This window comes from Pelophylax lessonae, assembly GCF_965119305.1.
Source record: "Pelophylax lessonae genome assembly, chromosome: 8".
Taxonomy (NCBI): domain Eukaryota; kingdom Metazoa; phylum Chordata; class Amphibia; order Anura; family Ranidae; genus Pelophylax; species Pelophylax lessonae.
In genome coordinates this window covers 189,970,798-189,990,368 of record NC_138775.1, presented here as the reverse complement: position 1 = coordinate 189,990,368, position 19,571 = coordinate 189,970,798, and the positions used below count along the sequence as shown (strand labels likewise).

Below are 19,571 nucleotides of genomic sequence, written 5' to 3'. Positions count from 1 at the left end.
CACAAAGTTCAAAAGTTAAAGCAGAAATTTGCCCACAGTGAATGAGTCAAAGCAGTGAGAGGCTCATGGGGAATGAGAAAAGGTTCCCCACTCTTGCTTTAGTCATCTCTGTACAAATTTTCAAGAAACAACATCTATAGTTCACCCATGCAAACTGTATTAAACATTGTATTAAACATTTATTTGTAAAGCAAGGATGTAGAAGTATTCAATGTATTATGTAGAAATAGCAACAAATATATCCATATAGAAGTCTACAAGAAATGACAAGGGTAAAGGTGTTTGCTCTTGCATTTAGTGCACAACGAGACACTAAATTCTCTTTGTTCCAGCATCACCAGTATTACCCCTAGCTAGCAATTCTATCACTCTCACAGTTTTGTTATCATTGAGTGAATCAAGGAATTCTAAAATAGTTTTTATTCACCTAAATATGCTGTATGTATGCAAACTTTTCCAGTCTGAAGACAATAATTAAATTCATGCTCCAGGATTAAGTGGGTTCCTAAATTGCAAGTTTCTTTTTGCAGACAACACAAATCTGTTTAGACATAGTTGAGTGAATAAAAGATGCATGATTCACTGAATCTTTCCATTTGTGAATTGGTACATTCAAACCTAGTTCTAGTGTTCCGCATCCAACTTCATACTCAGGACCATCTTATAAAGCTGTACATAACAATAGGGTGTCTGTGTATATCAGAGTGAGAGGACAGGGGCCACCAGGCAAGTGTGTAAAATGCATGAGTGAACTGATACTAATTATTTTAGTAGTTCACCTTAAGGATAAGCATACAAATTCACTTGATGGATCATGCAAATTTTGCAGATATTTGGTTATCCATGAATTAGCTGGAGCTATAATGAAGCTCTGATCAACAAGATTGATTTGCTTACATTTCTGTCCGCCACCCTTGGCAAATCATGAAAATTGACTTCACAGATAAAGCATACTAAATTAACCCAAAACAGTATCTCAGTTTGTCAGAGAATAAAGAATAGGCCATCTTGGTATGAAAATGGAGGGGATGCATGAAAGGAACCTGCATAAAGGAAGAGTGACCTGTATTTGTAGATCAAGACAACAGTAGTAGCTAGAACATGGAGAGGGTTGTATTAGGTGACTCGTGCAATATAGTCGGTAACTTAAAGTAAATTTAAGCTCTAACAGGATGATATTTAATTTGCTAAACTACATGTATGTTAACCCCTTCCCACCTAGCCCTGGTATTCCTATAAAAGGATCTTAACGGCCTGGGGTAGGACAGACTGCTGGATCCTATGACCACGGTAATTAGCTGTCACAGTGGCACATGATCGGGCTGTCTGTCCCACCAGCTCCTGATCATTACTAGAGACTAGGAGCTGTCCATAACAGCTTGGTTACTGTGCTGGGAGCATGCAGCGAACCTGGTCTTAGCACAGAAACCTCACCCATCCATGAGCGCATGTGCGTGGGTGTCAGATATGCATTACGTGGGTGGCAAGAGGTTAACACAATGCCATTTTTTCATTTTAGAAAATGCTGTTTTAAACTTTTTTTTTCTCACATCACTCCTGATCTCTAGCCTCTTTACAGCAAAGTCTACATATGTGCACTCTATTTAATTTCTTAGGGTAGGCTTCTGATGGTGGTAACAGCTAAAAATGCCTGCAAAGCACGCAATAGCATGACCATTTATAGTTTCCACTGTGAGAGCATGTGACAGGGTGAAAACACAGGAAAGAACCTGAGAGTTATCACCCCTTCACAGGAAGCGTCTGAGCAAGGACCCTAAGGGCACTAGGTATTTTTTTAATGAAAACCAAAGATTTGAAAAAAAAAAAAAAAAAATAGCATAACGTTTGAAGTTACATTACTATGTTCAATGTTATATGCAATTTTTGTCATTGAGTCTACTTTATTAGGAAGAAAATAATCTTTGAAAACTCCGTGATGGGAGTTTTCACTTTTGGAAAATACTGAGGTAGCAGAAAATAAAAATATGTTAGGAATATTCAGACCTACAGCACATAATTGTGGCCATGACCTCTTTTTACATTTTGAAATTAAGCTAATAAATCTAGGATAGGATAGGAATACTGTATTTTTGCCATTAAAATCACAGTTACATAGTTACATAGTAGGTGAGGTTGAATAAAGACAATAGTCCATCCAGTTCAACCTGTATAGGTGTGTGTGGCTGTAATCATCTCACATACCCCTGAATGTTCTGATCCTTGAGATGTAAGTCTAAGAGTCTTTTGAAAGCCACCATACTACCCGCAGAAACCACCTCTTGTGGTAGAGAATTCCACAATCTTGTAGCCCTAACAGTAAAGAACCCCCCATGTTGTCTGAGGTTAAAACGCGTCTCCTCTAATCGCATTGTATGCCCTCAAGTCCTCATGCAATCCCTTCGACTGAATAGCTGTTTTTCTATGCCGAGATCCCCATTGAGATATTTATAAATTGCTATCATGTCCCCCCTCAGGCGCCTCTTTTCCAGGGAGAATAAATCAAGCGATTGCAGACGCTCTTCATAATTAAGGTCCTCCAATCCCCTAATCAGTTTAGTTGCCCTTCTCTGGACTCTCTCCAGCTCCAACACATCCCTCCTGAGGACTGGCGACCAGAACTGGACAGAATACTCCAGATGCGGTCGGACCAGAGTTTTATAAAGTGGAAGGATTATAGTCTTATCTCTGGAATACATCCCTTTCTTTATGCATGATAATATTCTGCTGGCTTTGCCAGCTGCCACTTGACATTGCATGCTATTGCCTAATCTATCATCAACCAAGACTCCCAGATCTTTCTCCCTTTTTGATTCCCCCAAGGGTTCCCCCCTAAAGTGTATTGTGCTTTTATGTTTTTAGTTCCCAAGTGCAAAACCTTACACTTCTCCACATTAAACCTCATTTGCCAAGTCGTTGCCCACTCTGTTATTTTGTCCAGGTCATTCTGTAGGATATCTGCTTCATGCTGTGCAGTTATTGCCCTGCCCAATTTTGTGTCATCTGCAAAAACTGATATCGAACTACTGATCCCGTCCTCAATGCTGTTTATGAATAAATTGAACAAGGTTGGTCCCAGGACTGAGCCTTGGGGACCCCGCTTACCACCTCAGACCAGTCTGAGTATGCGCTGTTTATTACCACCCTTTGGACACGCCCTTTTAGCCAGTTCCGTATCCAAGAGCAAACCCTGCTGTCGATACCTACAGACCTTATTTTGTAGATTAAGCGCTTGTGGGGAACTGTATCAAACGCCTTAGCGAAATCCAGGTACACCACATCCACTGGTCTGCCCCTATCTAGCTCACAGCTCACCTCCTCATAGAATGTTAAGAGATTGGTTTGACAAGACAGTTGACTACAAGGTCTAATAACTATTACAGGAAACTTTTTTTTTTGAACCTTTACACAAACATACCTATAATACCTTAACATTTTGAATTCCATAATAAAATGCTATGAGAAATAATTAAAAATAAAGGGATATTACCCAATAATAAATCAAATATAATCTGGTACCCCTAAAAAAAATGAATAATCTATTAAAAAAAAATTTAAATCCATCTCAATATTCATACTGATGGGTTGCAATTTACCAAACTGGTAAGTCCATTTAGCTTCATTCTGCGATTCTTGTTTTTTAAAATTGCTCCCACTACAATGTTTTAGAACTCTATCTACCCTATAAAAACTTAACAAAGAGGGGTCTCTATTATGACATTGACAAAAATGGTTACATACACTATGCTTTTCTTACCCGTTTTTAATGTTATTGATATGTTCAATGATTCTGGTACACAACTTGGGCACTTATTTAATTATTCCTAGTAGAATTTTATTGTGGAATTCAATTTTTTTCAAAGTAGTTTAGGTATGTTTTGTAAATGCTCTTTAGAGGCATGTTATATATACAATTTTTACAACACATTTTCCATGTATTTTTCATTGTTAAATTCTACCTGCTTCGATAATTAGAGTCAGTATGGTGATGTGTAGGAATTAGTTATTTGGGGGGAGGTGTTTAACCAATAATGGATTGCTATGGACTGTATAAAACACTAGCTTAATGTTGACCGGGTCGCTTCCTGATGACGCCAATTGACAAAACGTACGTCGAGGCATAATTTACGGTCACGTCACTTCCGGTCCCAATCTTCTGGTCCCAGGCTTCAAGAGGTTTGAGCAGAGAGGCAGCAATTCCCATTATTGTATTAGGTGAACGTTTCCAGTGCGGTAGCATCATTTATGTAAGCAGCCTGTGTTTATGTTTTTACAACCATTTTTAATGAACAATATCCCACTTTATAAACTTTTTTTGATTCATGGTGGCATGACGGAGTGAAGGAGCTAAGTATTGGATCCATGACAACTGTGTAATACCTGTGAGGAACCACAAAGAATCCCAGAATACGAGCATGTATTGACCTTCTTTTTGGTTAAAGAGGTCATGGTTGACTTGTCTGGTGAGTGCCATTCCATCAGAGCACATTGGGTGCGAATGCTAATGGTATTGATGGTATAATGATATCTCACTTGAAGAGTCAAGAATTTCTCTCATAGGACATAATGAACTTTATTTGAAGCGCTTTAACACCTGATGCACTTTATGTTTTTATGTACTTTGATTAAAGTGTTTATATATTCTGCATGTCACAAAATAATTTATTGAATATCACAATTTATCATTACTTAGGACTGTACAGTATATCTGCTTGAGTATAGCACCCCCTTATTCAATTATCTTTTCACATAGTGTTTTTTTACACATTGGCATTACACATTAGCAGCTTTACAACATAATTTAGTCTATTTATTAACTCTTTACACCAATTTGTTGATTGACTCGAGGTTTCATTTTTTTTCAGAACTAAACTCTCTCATTAAGCATTAACTATTTTAAATCCTTATGCTGCTATCATAAGTGAATAGATAGGAAAGTATATTACAATGCATATTTACTTTGGAAGTAAATGCTATCTTAATCATTTGCCCTTACTCAAGATGTCTGCAGCTAGAAATGCTAGGGGGTGATTTCAAAGTGATTGCTTAACAAAATAAAGCATGAAGACATGGATGGATGGGTGATTTTGCTTTGAATAATAAAAATGAGCTAAATAGTGTTTTCAGTTTGTGGTTTTCAGATACAGCTTGTATATTAACATTTTTGATAAAAAAAAAAAAGTTAATTCTGTGCAAAAGTTCAGCAAGGCAACTCATGATTACATCTTGCAACCGCAGTAACATGTTGATATTTCTTAGCTTACAGGTCTTGTATTTGTAGCTGCTGACTTTTCATTTTTAAAAATCTTAGTGAAGTTCCTCTTTAACCCCCTCCTGCCCGCGGTATAGCCGAAAAACAGCTACAGCGCGGGCTTAGTTTGCTAGGTGGGCATCCATGGATGTCCTCCGGTGATTGTGCTGCCCGTGCACCCCTTGCGGCGTGCAGGCGACACGTTCTGTGATCGCCTAGTCCTTCGGACTCAGCTGATCATAGATCAGGGTAAAGAGCCAATTACAGTGGCGCGTTACCACGTGATCAGCTGTGTCCAATGACAGCTGATCACAGGATCTAAACATGAGCTGGTTATCGGCTTTTCTTTCCTCAAGCTCACAGCGTGTGGAGAGAAGAAGAAAGCCAAACCCCAGCTTGTGTGAAAGGGGCATTGGCACTGATAATCAGAACACTGATTATCAGTGCAGCCCCACCAGTGCTGCCATCAGTGACTACCATTGCTGCCAATCAGTGCACACCAGTGCTGTCAATCTGTGCTCATAAGTTCCACCTATCAGTGCCTCCTCATCAGTGTTACCTATCAGTGCCTCCTCATCAGTGCCTATCAGTGCTCATCAGTGCCGCCTATCAGTGCCACCTAGCAGTGCCGCCTATCAGTGCTGCCTACCAGTTCCACCTCTCAGTGCCCTTCAGTGCCGCCTATCAGTGCCCATTAGTGCCACCTATTAGTGCCCATCAGTGCTGCCAACCAGTGCAGACTCATCATTGCCTCCTCATCAGTGCCCATGGGTGCCACCTATCCGTGTCCATCAGTGCCGCCTCATCAGTACCCATCAGTGCAGTCTATCAGTGCCCATCAGTGCAGCCTCATCAGCGCACATCAATGAAGGAGAAAAATTACCCGTTTGCAAAATTTTATAACAAACTATGAAAAATGCTTGTTTTTTAAAAAAATCCTTGGTCTTTTTTAATTTGTTTAGCAAAAAATAAAAAAATCAATGATGATTAAATACCACCAAAAGAAAGCTTTATTTGTGTGGGGAAAAAAATGATAAAAATGTTGTTTGGGTACAGCGTTGCATGACCACACAATTGTCATTCAAATTGTGACAGCGCTGAAAGTTGTAAATTGGCCTGGTCAGGAAGGGGGTAAAAGGGCCCAGTAGTAAATGGTTAAAGATAGCTGGGTATGATGTAACTCAAAGAGAGCAGCATAGTAAGCATAGTAAGTAATTGGCTCACTGAATTTCTGGCTGGATTACCAGGTAGTCTTTCGCACAGATATAACAAAGCACTTTCAATTGGGTATTTAAAAAAACAAAATGAAAAAAAAAAAAAGAAGAAGTTTATTGTTAGGGTTTACATACACTTTACATAGTAGCTCACCACAACTCACAGCACTGCTACAAGATCAAAGGCATTTAATTACACAATAAGTACCTCTGGCAACTTATAGTAAAGCCAGGAGAACAATGAACCACAATAAACATTGCATGAATATTAACTGTGTGACATATCTCAACTGACAGATATGAGAACATGTTTAACACTTTGGGCTAAGCAAGCTCTTACTTGTCTCAGTGACTTTGAGCTATGGGACCAAATGTGATATAACTATAAAGAATATTTAAAAAAACAAAATGTGTGTGTCCTATACTTCCCCCTACACAGTGCTCCAACCTAAAGATGCTTTTAGGATTTATATATTGTCATGATCTTATCTAAGGCTAACCATACACGCATAGAGTTCTCTCATTCAGTCCTCAGGCTGAACAAGACAAATCTAATGGATTTCTCCATCCATACTATGCATCATGGATAGAGAAATTTCCCCCGCCAGCTATTGTATCCAGACAGCTGTCACCCAAAGCTGCCTGAACAGTCAGTGACTACATCTCATTGGACAGTGTCACTATTTCGCAGGTATTGTAATTTTCCACCTGGCTCCTTCAACTTTTCAGGAATCAGCGAAAATTGGAGCCATGTACGGCAGGCTTAAGTTCCTGTGCCATGGGGGAGATTTACTAAAAAATGGAGCACTCAGAATATGTTGCAGCTCTGGATAGTAACCAATCAGCTTCTAACCTCAGCTTTAGAGTTTGGTGAATAATTTGAGCCGAGCAAAAATTTGACCTGAACATCACCTGTTCGCCCGTTTGACGAACACCCAAATTTGCAGGGCGCTTGACGTGATGTTGAATGCTGGGTCGGTGATGTCACAAGGGGGTGTTACCACCAGGTGGCGTCCCCAGGTGGCCCTGCCCCCTTACCTATGTAAGAACTGTCATGTGGCAGAGTAGGCAGACAGCAGTAGCCTTCTTCGTGGACAGAGATTTTTTTTTTCCGGGTCTAGGGGTGCAGTGGGCGTCATGATTGACAATGAATCTACATTGGGGGACATTTTTTATTAAATTTTTAATAAAGGAATTGTCGAAAACTGTGTGTGTGTTTTTATTTCTTTTTGGCACTTTGTTTGGTAAATGAGTAGAGTAAAAAGTACCCTATACAAATTCACATGGGGGCAAGATCTGTGGCCCCCTTGGTAAAGGGGGCTTCAAGATTTCCATAAGCCCCCTGCCCACAGACCCCCACAACCACCATCCAGGGTTGTGGGGAAGAGGCCCTTGTCCTCATCAACATGGAGACACATGCTTTGGGGTGGGGGGCAGAGCCCTCTGCTCCCAAAGCAACCCCCCATGTTGAGGGCATGTGGCTTGGTATGGTTCAGGAGGGGGATGCTCGCTTGTGCCCCGCCCCTTTCCTGGTCTGCCAGACTGCATGCTCGGATAAGGGTCTGGTATAGATTTTGAGGGGGGACCCCACACCATTTTTTTTTAATTTTGGTGTGGGTGTTCTCTTCAAAACCCATACCAGACCTAAAGATGTAGTAAAGATTTTTTGGGGCCCACGCAATTTTTTTTTTTTTTTATAGATTTCGGCATTGTGTTCCCCTTAAAATCAATACCAGGCCCAAAGTGCCTGATATGGATGGGGGGGGGGGGGGGGTAAGCTGTTTTTTTCACATCGCTGTATTGCCAGCTATAGTTTGAAAGCTTGCAGCTGGGAAAATCAATCTAAATGTAATTTTTTTCTTTATATAGGTCAGTTTTTTTGCAGCAGGCTCTATACACGGTACCGATGCCGCACTTTACAGGCAGACTAAGGGGACCCCCCCCCCCCCATGGCACTATATTAAATAGAAACTTTAATTTTCATTGCTCCACTTTAAACATCATTGAAATCACTGCTCCTTCAAAAATGATATTTTTAAAAATCTTTTTTTGCATTGATACATCTCCCCCAGGGTAGTACCCGGGCCCCCATACCCTTTTAATGACCAATAACTTTCATATAAGGCTTAAAATGGGCACTTTTGATTTTTCAAGTTCAGGTCCCATAGACTTTAACCAGTTCTGGACCGGAAGGATTTGCCCCATTAATGACCAGGCCATTTTTTGCAATTCAGCACTGCGTTACTTTAACAGAAAATTGCGCGGTCATGCAACACTGTCACAAAATAAAATTGATGTCCTTTTCCCCACAAATAGAGCTTTCTTATGGTGGTATTTAATCACCTCTACAATTTTTATTTTTTGCACTATAAACAAAAAAAGAGCTACAATTCTGAAAATAAAAACAGTATTTTTCAAATTCTGCAATATAACATTCCCCCCCAAAAAATGTAAAAAAAATATTTTTTTCATCCTTTTAGGCCAATCTGTATTCTGCTACATATTTTGGGTAAGAAAAAATTGCAATAAGTGTATTTTGATTGGTTTTCGCAAAAGTTATCGCGTCCACAAACTAGGGGGAAGATTTATGTTATTTTTATTTATTTTATTTTTTTTACTAGTAATGGCGCCGATCTGCGATTTTTAGCGGGACTGCGACATTTCGGCAGACAGACCGGACCCCTAACTGACATTTTTGACACTTTTGGGGGGACTATTGACATTACTACAGTAATTAGTGCTAAAAATATGCAGTTACTGTAATAATGACACAGGCAGGTAAGGGGTTAACCTAGTGGGTGATCAAGGGGTTAAATGTGAGCCTAGGGGAGTGTTTACCTACTGTGAGGGAATGGACTTGTAAAGTGATCATAGAGACCTGTGATCCTATATATAAGGATCACAGGCACTCTGTGATCATTTCAGAGAGAAGAACGGTCAGCTGTGTTTACAACAGCTGACCGTCCTTCTCTCTCAGCGGGTGGCCAGTGGCAATCGCGGCCGCCGGCCCCATGCATCGACATCCCCACTGCCTAGTGGGGACGGGAGCGCACCACCGACAGCACGCGCTCGCTCCCCAGCACCACGCGTGCAACCGACTTAGTACTACGTCGGTTCATGCAGCCAAGCCAGCCTGCCACATTAAAACTGCGGCGGGTGGTCGGCAAGTGGTTAATAGGGTTTGCGGTTCGGGTCTGAACTTTTTCGAGTTCTGGCGCAAACCGAACCAAGGGGGTGGGGGTTCAGCCCAACTCTATTCAGTTTGTTCAATTAAGTTTTGGCAATAAAAGCTGGAAACGAATTGGTTACTATGCAGAGCTGCACCAGATTTTGCATACACCAATTTTAGTGAATAACCCACATAGTGTGGTTGTATTTAGTGGAAATGTTCACTGTCCTATACAGAATATCCTAGTTTAATTCAATGAGCTTTAAATGCATTGCCATCTGCACTCATAAAAACTGAACTTGAACTTTGGTTGCTAATAGTGTGTCTACATACTCAATACTAGACAGCTGGACATAGCCCTAGCATATAAAATGCATTAGCTACATTTATGTACTCAAACAGATTTCCTGTGTGGAATATGTTGATGAACTAACATCTCTACTACAGTTAACATGGTATTTGCAATCAATAAGAAATCAATAAGCTACACTGAATTTTGCTTTTATATTAAAACAATTATGGCTACAGCTGAGTATCGCACTGGAGTTCATGCCAGTCCCAAAAACTATTTGTTCAATAAAGACAGTGGGGTTGATTTACTAAAACTGGAAAGTGCAAAATCTGGTGGAGCTCTGCATGAAAACCGTCCAGCTTTCAGTTTTTTTTTTTTCAAAGCTTAATTAACCACTTTACCACCGGAGGATTTTGCTGTCTTACGTCCAGGCCACTTTTTGCGGTTCGGCACTGTGCGACTTTAACTGACAATTGGGCGGTCATGCGACGCTGTACCCAAACGAAATTTATGTCCTTTTTTTCCCACAAACAGAGCTTTCTTTTGGTGGTATTTGATCACCTGTGCGTTTTTTACTTTTTGCGCTATAAACAAAAAAAGAGCAAAAATTTTGAAAAAATAACAATATTTTTCACATTTTTTTATATGAAATTCCCCCCAAAAAAATGTAAAAATCAAAATTTTTTATCATTTTTGGCCAATTTGTTTTCTGCTACATATTTTTGGTAAAAAAAAATCGCAATAAGCGTATTTTGATTGGTTTGCGCAAAAGTTATTGCGTTTACTAACTAAGGGAAAGATTTCTGTCATTTTTGGTGTTTTTTTTTTTAACATGTAATGGCGGCGACCTGCGATTTTTTTGCGGGACTGCAACATTGCGGCGGACATATAGGGCCCTTGACTGACATTTTTGACACATTTGGGGGTACCAGTGACATTACTACAGTAATCAGTGCTATAAATATGCACTGTTACTGTAAAAATTACATTGGCAGGGAAGGGGTTCATTTTATTGGAGAGGGAGGGGTTAATGTATGCCTGGAGCTTACTGACATGTGTGGGGGAAGGGGACTGAGTGACACAGGGACAGATCGCAGGTTCAGCTATGCTGAACCCTGCAATCTGACCCTGCCTGTCACTTAGGGGATCCGCCCGCTTTGTTTACACAAGCGGGCGGATCTACACACTCGATTCCCCGATGATATATATATATATGTGTGTGTATATATATATATATATATATATATATACACATATATACATATATATATACATATATATATACATATATATATATATATGTATATATATATATATATATATATATATATATATATATATATATATATATATATATATATATATACATATATATATACATATATATATATATATATATATATATATATATATATATATATATATATATATATATATATATATATATATATATATATGTATATATGTATATATATATATATATATATGTATTTATGTGTATATATATATATATATATATATATACCTATATATACACATATATATATATATATATATATATATATATATATATATATATATATATATATATACATACATATATATATATATATATATATATATATATATATATATATATATATATTTATATATGTATATATATATATGCATATATATAATATAAAATGTGTTATGTGTTTTGTGCAACGTTTTTTTTTTTTTTTTTAATTTCCCTCCCTAGTTCCGCTCCCATGCAGCATTGCTGCTGCAGGGAACGGAACTAGGAAGTCCTCCTACCGACAGATGAGCGGCGGAGATCTCGGCTGGCGGTCACAGCAATGAGAGCTCATCGCTGGATCGCCAGGATAAGGTAAGAGACGCTCCGCTGCGCTGTCTGCATAGCTCTGCCATTCACCCCGAGCGTGACTCGGGGATACCGATAATAGCAGAAAATTCCTACCCCGAGTCACGCTCGGGTTTACCGCTAACGGGGTTAAGGAGGTAAAACCTTCTGGAGCTGAAGTGGTTAATGTATTAGGCACTGGCCAAGGCTGGAAAATTATGGAGTTATCTAGGCAGGGGAAGGCTGTAAGGTGCCAGACAGGTCTGAACAGTAAACATTGCTGGATCAGGCATTCACTCACTAATAAATAGTATGCCCCAAGTAATAAAGCAGAAGAAAAACTAACAACTGCATTCTGCAAATAAATTTACTTTCAGTTATAATCAAAAGATAAACTGTCACTTAGTCTACAGAAAACCTACATTAACCTGCTATTGTTTCCTTAAATTTTTTGAAAAGGTTGAAGGTTTTTTACTTTCATGTATTCTATGCATGCCACCTTCAGTGTGCAGAAACCCTCTCAGCCCCCCTTATACTCACCTGAGCCCTGTCCCAATCCAGAGATGTGCACGAGTGCAGAAGCTCTCCCGAGTCTCTCCCTCCTCAATGCCTAGGATCAGGACTTCTTTTCTAAGAGAATAGGTGCAGGTACTCCCCCCCCTTCCCAGCTACCCCTTGTCTCCACTGCCTACCCAACTCTGAGTAATGTCACTTTGTTCGACCCCCTAACTACCTCCTAGTTCTGTACCTTTTAGAGATTATAGAAGCAAGTATCGTTTTGTGGTGCTAAATGATTTGTATGTAATTTGTTAATGATAACAACAAAAGCAGTTAATTTGATTCCCCACAGCCAGCAACAATATATCCCCCCAGCAACAATAGACCCCTGCCAATAAAAATAGATCTCTCAGCGGCCAGAAACAATAGAACCCTACTTTAACCACTTCAATATCGGGCACTTTTACTCCCTTCCTGCCCAGGTCAATTTTCAACTTTCAGCGCTATCACATTTTGAATGACAATTGCTCGTCATGCAATGCTCTACCCAAATGGAATTTGTATCATTTTTTCCCCACAAATAGAGCTTTCTTTTGGGGGTACTTAGTCACTGCTGGGTTTTTTATTTTTTTTTTAAAAAAAAGAAAAAAGTCAGAAATTTTTGAAAAAAAAAGTTTTTCGTAATTTCTGTCAGTAAATTTTGTAAATAAGTAATTTTTCTCCATACTTGATGTGTGCTGATGAGGTGGCACTGATGGGCACTGATAGGCTGCACTGATGAGGTGGCACTTATGTGGACACTGATGAGGTGGCACTTATGTGCACCGATGAGGTGGCACTTTTCGGCACTGATGAGATGGCACTGATGACGAGGCACTAATATGCCACACTGATAGGCACTGATAGGTGGCACTGATGAGCACTGATAGGCAGCACTAACAGGCAGCACTGATGGGCACTGATGGGCGGTGCAGATGAGCAGGCACTGATGGGCACTGACTGGCATCACTAATGGGCACTTATTGAGGTCACTGGTGGGCACTGATTGGGGTCCCTAATGGGCACTGATTTGTGTCACTGATGGGCATTGATTGATGTTACTGATGTGCACTCTTTTTTCTTTACTTTAATCAGGGCAATGATCATCAGTGCCCAGATTACCTGTCCTGGACTTTCCTTTGAGGAGGAGCCGCTAATTGGCTCTCCTCGCCACACACTCTGACTTCCTCATTTACATGTGACCGGCTGTGATTGGACACAGCTGATCACATGGGTAAAGAGCCACGTCATTGGCTCTTTATCAAGATTGGGGTCGCGACGTGTCCTAGGGACATGGTACAGCTGCGTTTGCCGCACTGCGGGCTCCCGCTGGGGCGCCGTCATATGACATCCTCTCAGAATGAGAGCTGCACTGCTGCGCCGTATTTGACGATGGGTGGGTGGCAAGTAGTTAACAGCCTCCTTCAAGAAACAATTAACCTCCCCAGCAACAATAGATTGTCCCTAGTGACAATAGATCCCCCAGCACACGTGAGTTCCCTTTTCCATTACATACATTCAGTGCTAGAGAAGATCTCACTGAAAAGAAAAGCTGCCTGAGACACAGTAGCAGGGACCATTGGCTCTCGCTGCTGTCTATCACAGCCAGTGAAGAGGGAGCAGGGGGTTGGAGCTGAACCACGCTCTGTGTGCCTCATATACCCACAGAGGCAGCTTGGGAGCTAGCATGCATGAGTACCCCCAGAGTAAGCAGCTTGCTATGGGGGTGTTCAGCAAGCAGGAGGAGCCAGGAGCGCAGGCGGGGGACCCAAGAAGAGGAGGATCTGGGCTGCATTGTTCAAAACTATTGCAAAGTGCAGGTAAGTATAATATGTTTGGTATTTAAAAAAAAAAAAATGTGAACTTTTACAAACACCTTAAAGTTTGCCTAAAATCGTTTCATACTGTACACAAAATATACAGTGATATACCAGTAGCTTTTATTTTAAACATGATAATATATTTGTTACTATTATGACACTTTTGAATACTTCTTTCAACTATGTGAGAGATCCCCCCCAATAGGTAAATAGCTGTGGTAGGAAGCAGTTCTGAATAATTTCAGGATAGAAACATGGATTACTTTGAACAAAAAAGATTTTACATATGATACATGGGCGTTTATTAACTAAAACTGGAGAGTGCAAAATCTGGTGCAACTGTGTATGGTAGCCAATTAGCTTCTAACTTCAGCTTGTTCAATAAAGCTTTGACAAAAAAATAAAAATCCGCGAGGCTGATTGTTTTTTATGTAGAGCTGCACCAGATTTTACACTGTACAATTTTAGTAAACCATCCCTATAGAGTGAGTAAATAAGGTCCAAATGAAGTCTGTAATTAAATACCTGTACACTGCAGCCTTTTTACCAGGTTCAGGGTGCGCATACACGCCCCCTGCCGGCCCATGCTGTGATTGGACACAGCACAAGTTTGGCAGCTGATTTCAACCAATGATTTTGCCTGAAGTCAGTTAATTGGCTGTGGCCAATCACACACAGAGTTCTGTGTTTACAAAAACACATAACTCTGTGTACTGTGAACAGTGATCTGGCAGTTTCTTCTATCTGCAAAGCAGGGAGAATAAACAGACAGATAGTAAAGTAAAAGCAGCACACATGACACAATGTTAGGCACACAATTAACCCCTTGATTGCCCCAGATGTTAACCCCTTCCAAGCCAGTGTGATTATTACAGTGTCAGTGTACAGTACAGATTGTTCGCCTCCCTTTTACAGTCTCAAATTCCAGTAGATATACCAAAGTTTGTAGACACTTGAACTTTTACACAAACCATTTATTATACACTTATTGGGATTTTTTCTACCAAAGACATATAGCAGAATACATGTTTGCCTACATTTATGATTACATTTTTTTTTTTCATTGGATAATTTTAAAATTTTTGGTCTTTTTTCATTTATATACTAAAAAAATAAAAACCCAGTGGTGATCAAATACAACCAAAAGAAAGCTCTCTTTGTGGAGAAAAAAATGATAACAATTCTATTTGTGTACAGTGTTGCTTGACCATGCAATTGCCAGTTAAAAAAGCGCAGTGCTGAACAGCAAAAATGTTCTGGTCATGAAGGGGGTAAAACCTTCCGGAGGTCAAGTGGTTGAAGGCTAGGTTCACCTTTGTAAAAAAGGTAGACCGTGGGTGCAGTGTCAGGCTCCTGCAAATACTTTCTGAAGCTCTCTGCCCATACCTCTGTACAAGCTGTGAGTTGGAAACCTAGAGAAAGATTCAATGGACTGTGAATGTGCTAAATGCGGCGTAGTCCATTAGGATCTACATCCATCAGCCACAGTGGCAGATGGGATTTGTAGTTTGTTTGTTCACAGATATCTGTGAATGAATAATGTGGCAGGGAAGCTGGAACCCTACACAGCCACACTGATTCTAAAAGTGACAGTGGCTGCAGGTGAAAGGATACCTTTAACCAATTTATTCAGCTTCCACAATCCACACTATTATTTCCTACTTCTCATACCACCTAGTAACTAGGGGTTATTCGAGGGGAGAGCATGAAACATATGCCATCCACATTGTGCCAAAATTCCTCCCATTGTTTGTGTATAACTACTTTACACCCTTTGTATTATCACTAGAGTTGAGCGGACACCTGGATGTCCGTGTTCGGTGGGTTCGGCCGAACTTGAAAAAAAAGTCCGGGTCCGTGTCCCGGACTTTTTCCGAACTTTACTGGGACACCGAACCCCATTGAAGTCAATGGGGACCCGAACTTTCAGGCACTAAAATGACTCTAAAACACCAATGGAAAAGGCTAGAGTGCTGCAAATGGCAGCAAAATGTAGTTAAGAGCATGGCAAGTGCTCTTAAAAAAAATTCACCTTTAAATTAATTTTTTAATAGCAGATTAGAACAGCAATCTGTAGTGAAATATAGCTGAACGCTGCACTTAACAGACTGATAAAAATAGATTTTTTTTTTCCCTCCTCCTCAGTGGGCTCAAGTGAGGGCAAAAAGATTGTTCACTGCACCACCCCCCACACAGCAAAATCGATGTAGACTGTCCCTGCCTAATCTCCAGCCTGGCCCTAATATGCTCAATAAGATCGTTCACTGCACCACCCCCTACACAGCAAAATCGATGTAGAAGACTGACCCTGCCTAATCTCCAGCCTTGCCCTAAAATGCTCTAATAACTTTCCCTGCCTGCACTCCGACCTGTCCCGGCATTCTTTTCGGACACAATTTTTCACAGAATCACTGTCTGTCCCTAATCAGCAGCCAGCACGTATGATGTGTGCTCTGTCCCTAAACTACAGCAGAATGAAGCGGCGCGCTGGGGCTCTCAAACTTATAAAGACATGGTCACATGCTTCAGATGGCCAATCACAGCTACTAATACATTAGTAGGCATGGCTGTGATGGCGCACAGCAGTTAAACGCTTGTTGATTGGCTGTTGAAAGCCCGCCATTAAAAGCGCGCCATTACATACAAAACAGGAAATAAAATGACCGAACACGGATTTTAAACCCGAACATACAGTAAAGTTTTCGGGGGTAGCAAAAATCCAATTATTCGGTACGAACACGAATAATACAGTCCGTGTTCGGTCAACACTAATTATCACCAATAGACGGCCATATGAAGTTTTATTCAGCTTCTCTCAATGTATAATGACTACTTGAACCTTTTCAACTTTATCATGACATGTTAAATTAATTATGTTGAATTATTTTTGTGTATAAACTACACTTCCTTGGTATCACCCCTAGACTCCATAAATAAGCCTGTAAGGGTGAAACGCATTGGAGTCAGGTGGCAGTGGGGATTGCTTGACCTGAATAAATTAGTTTTAAGCACAGTGAGCTCATTGGTGTTTGGCTTTTTTTTCTTTTTGATAAGTGGGTTTTCAAGTGGGGGCGCTCTTGGACAGACACCCGATACACCCAAGGATGAAGAAGTTAAGGATTTGGAGAGACTTTGTTTGTTACTGATTCTCTTTAAACTAATAGAACTACATTACAGTGGGGATTCAGGAAAATGTTCATGTTAATGCTAATAACAGATTTTATATGTCATTTCAAGTTGACTGTAGCTATACAAAAATCCTTATCCCAATTTTAAAATTTTGTGAACTTAAACTATTGTGTAGAATTTTCTATTCCCGACTATTTTGGTCAACCAAGAATCATGGGTGCTATATATATCCAAAACTAGAATAGGAATTTTTCTGGCAGTTCATTAATAATAACTGCAATAACAAAGCTATTATGTTAGGACAGATACTTCTGAATTTTAATCTTGGGTTGCGCTATCAAGAAAAATGTATTCCTATTACTATTGGTGTTTCATGCATGTAATAATAGCACTATAATCGTCTACAAATTCCCTTGTTATTAATCACATGCCTTCACTAGCCACATGCCACATTTATATGCAGTGTTCCACAGGCAGGAAGTGATGTCAACGGAAAAGGAAGTTGCGGAACACACAGCACTTCCTGGTGTTGGTTATACAAGCATTGTGTCACATCTGTTCTTTAGTGAGTGCAGTTTTTAGTATTTTCTTTTAATAAAAGGCGTTACACGGTGTGGGATTCCCCTTTCCTCCCTGATTGTGTATGAAAAGGCGGAGCTCCTGCTGCAACAGCGGTTGGGGGAGGAAGCCGAGTCTAGGAGGGAGACCACAGAAGACTTGCAGGAGTGAGCGAGGAAGATCCAGTTCCTTTGCCATCGGAGTGACCACACATGGATGTGACCCATACCTGCTGAACCATCTGAATTTCCATGTATCTATGGTAACTTTAAGTGACTTTCTCCCCAGCCCCTCATCTCCTTCATTATTCTCCTCAAGAGTGACGGACATAGGTTTCCTCATTTAGTCCTATTATCTGAACAGAGGCCTAGGCTGGGCTATAGCCGTAGGCGACTGTGACCTTCCGTGACAGGAGGTCAATACCATTTGATAAGCAGTCAATTTATGTGGTGGAGGCTTTCTTTTCACGTGGGATCCCAACCAATTAGGTGATGAAGAATTCGCTTGGTGACTTTATGGACTTTGTAACATCGCTTGTTAGACTATATTTATTTTCTTTATGATATAAGCGCAACTTTATTTGCTTTATGATTGCTTGTGTGTGTCTCACAATCAAGTTGCTGCTGTTTTATGTACACTTTTTTTTTTTGAATAGTGCTTTTTTTTTCTTCTTTTTTATTTTTTTACATTTATATGCAGACCAATCTGTCAAGCACAGTCAGTGGTGCTTAGAACTGTCAATATTTTTTGAATGGTCTAAGGCAGGGGTCTCAAACTGGTGGCCCTCCAGCTGTTGCAGAACTACAAGTCCCATGATGCCTCTGACTATGAGAGTCATGCTTGTAACTGTCAGCCTTGCCTTGCTACATGGGAATTGTAATTCTGCAACAGCTGGGGGTGGGCTGAAAAGTTTGAGATTCCTGGTCTAAGGGCTTAAGAAGGTGGGCACATGGATCAAGCTTTTAGGATTTATTCACACCAGAGTTGTGCATTATGGATGGGATTCCTAACACACTACAATGGACCAAAATGGCTTCTGCATCAAGTTTGGTTAGAACAGTGCACCACAGTGCATGGTAGTGTATTACCACAAACTGTGGGGTATTGCAATGCAGGTGCATTGGGAATGTCATTATACCACAGCACTATACCACACCAACACATATAATGAATGTTTCAGAGTTTTGCTGTAATATAAACAATAACTTAGGAGGGACCAATAAACCATTAGATGCTTTCAGGTAGCTCAGCACTGTCAGTGGTGCTTGGAACTGTCAATTTTTTTTAATGGTGTAAGGCAGAGGTCTTAAACTGGTGGCCCTCCTGCTGTTGCAAGTCCCATCATGCCTCTGCCTTTGGGAGTTATGCTTGTAACTGTCAGCCTTGCAATGCCTCATGTGAATTGCAGTTCTGCAACAGCTGGATGGCCACCAGTTTGAGACCCCTGGTCTAGGGGTTTAGGAAGGTGGGCACATGCATCAAGCTTTTAGGATTTTTTCACACCAGAGTTGTACATTATGAATGAGATTCCTAAGATGTCATTCACAATAGACAGCACTATACCACACCAAGACATACAATGAATGTTACGGAGTTTTGCTGTAATATGAACAATAACTTATGAGGCACTGGTGTGAATAAAGCATTAGATGGTTTCAGGTAGACCTTGAGATTAGTTTGAGATGCTTCTGAGTTCATCCACATGTGCATTTAACCTACAGTTGACCTTCTTATGGCTTCATTGTAGAGCTGCACGATTCT

General features: G+C 40.3%; 1 protein-coding gene across 1 annotated transcript in view; it reads right to left on the bottom strand.

Annotated features, from left to right (window-relative positions):
- Positions 1–19,571, bottom strand: part of PLPPR4 (phospholipid phosphatase related 4) — a 184,998-nt gene that overhangs the window by 106,109 nt on the left and 59,318 nt on the right. The window lies entirely within an intron of this gene.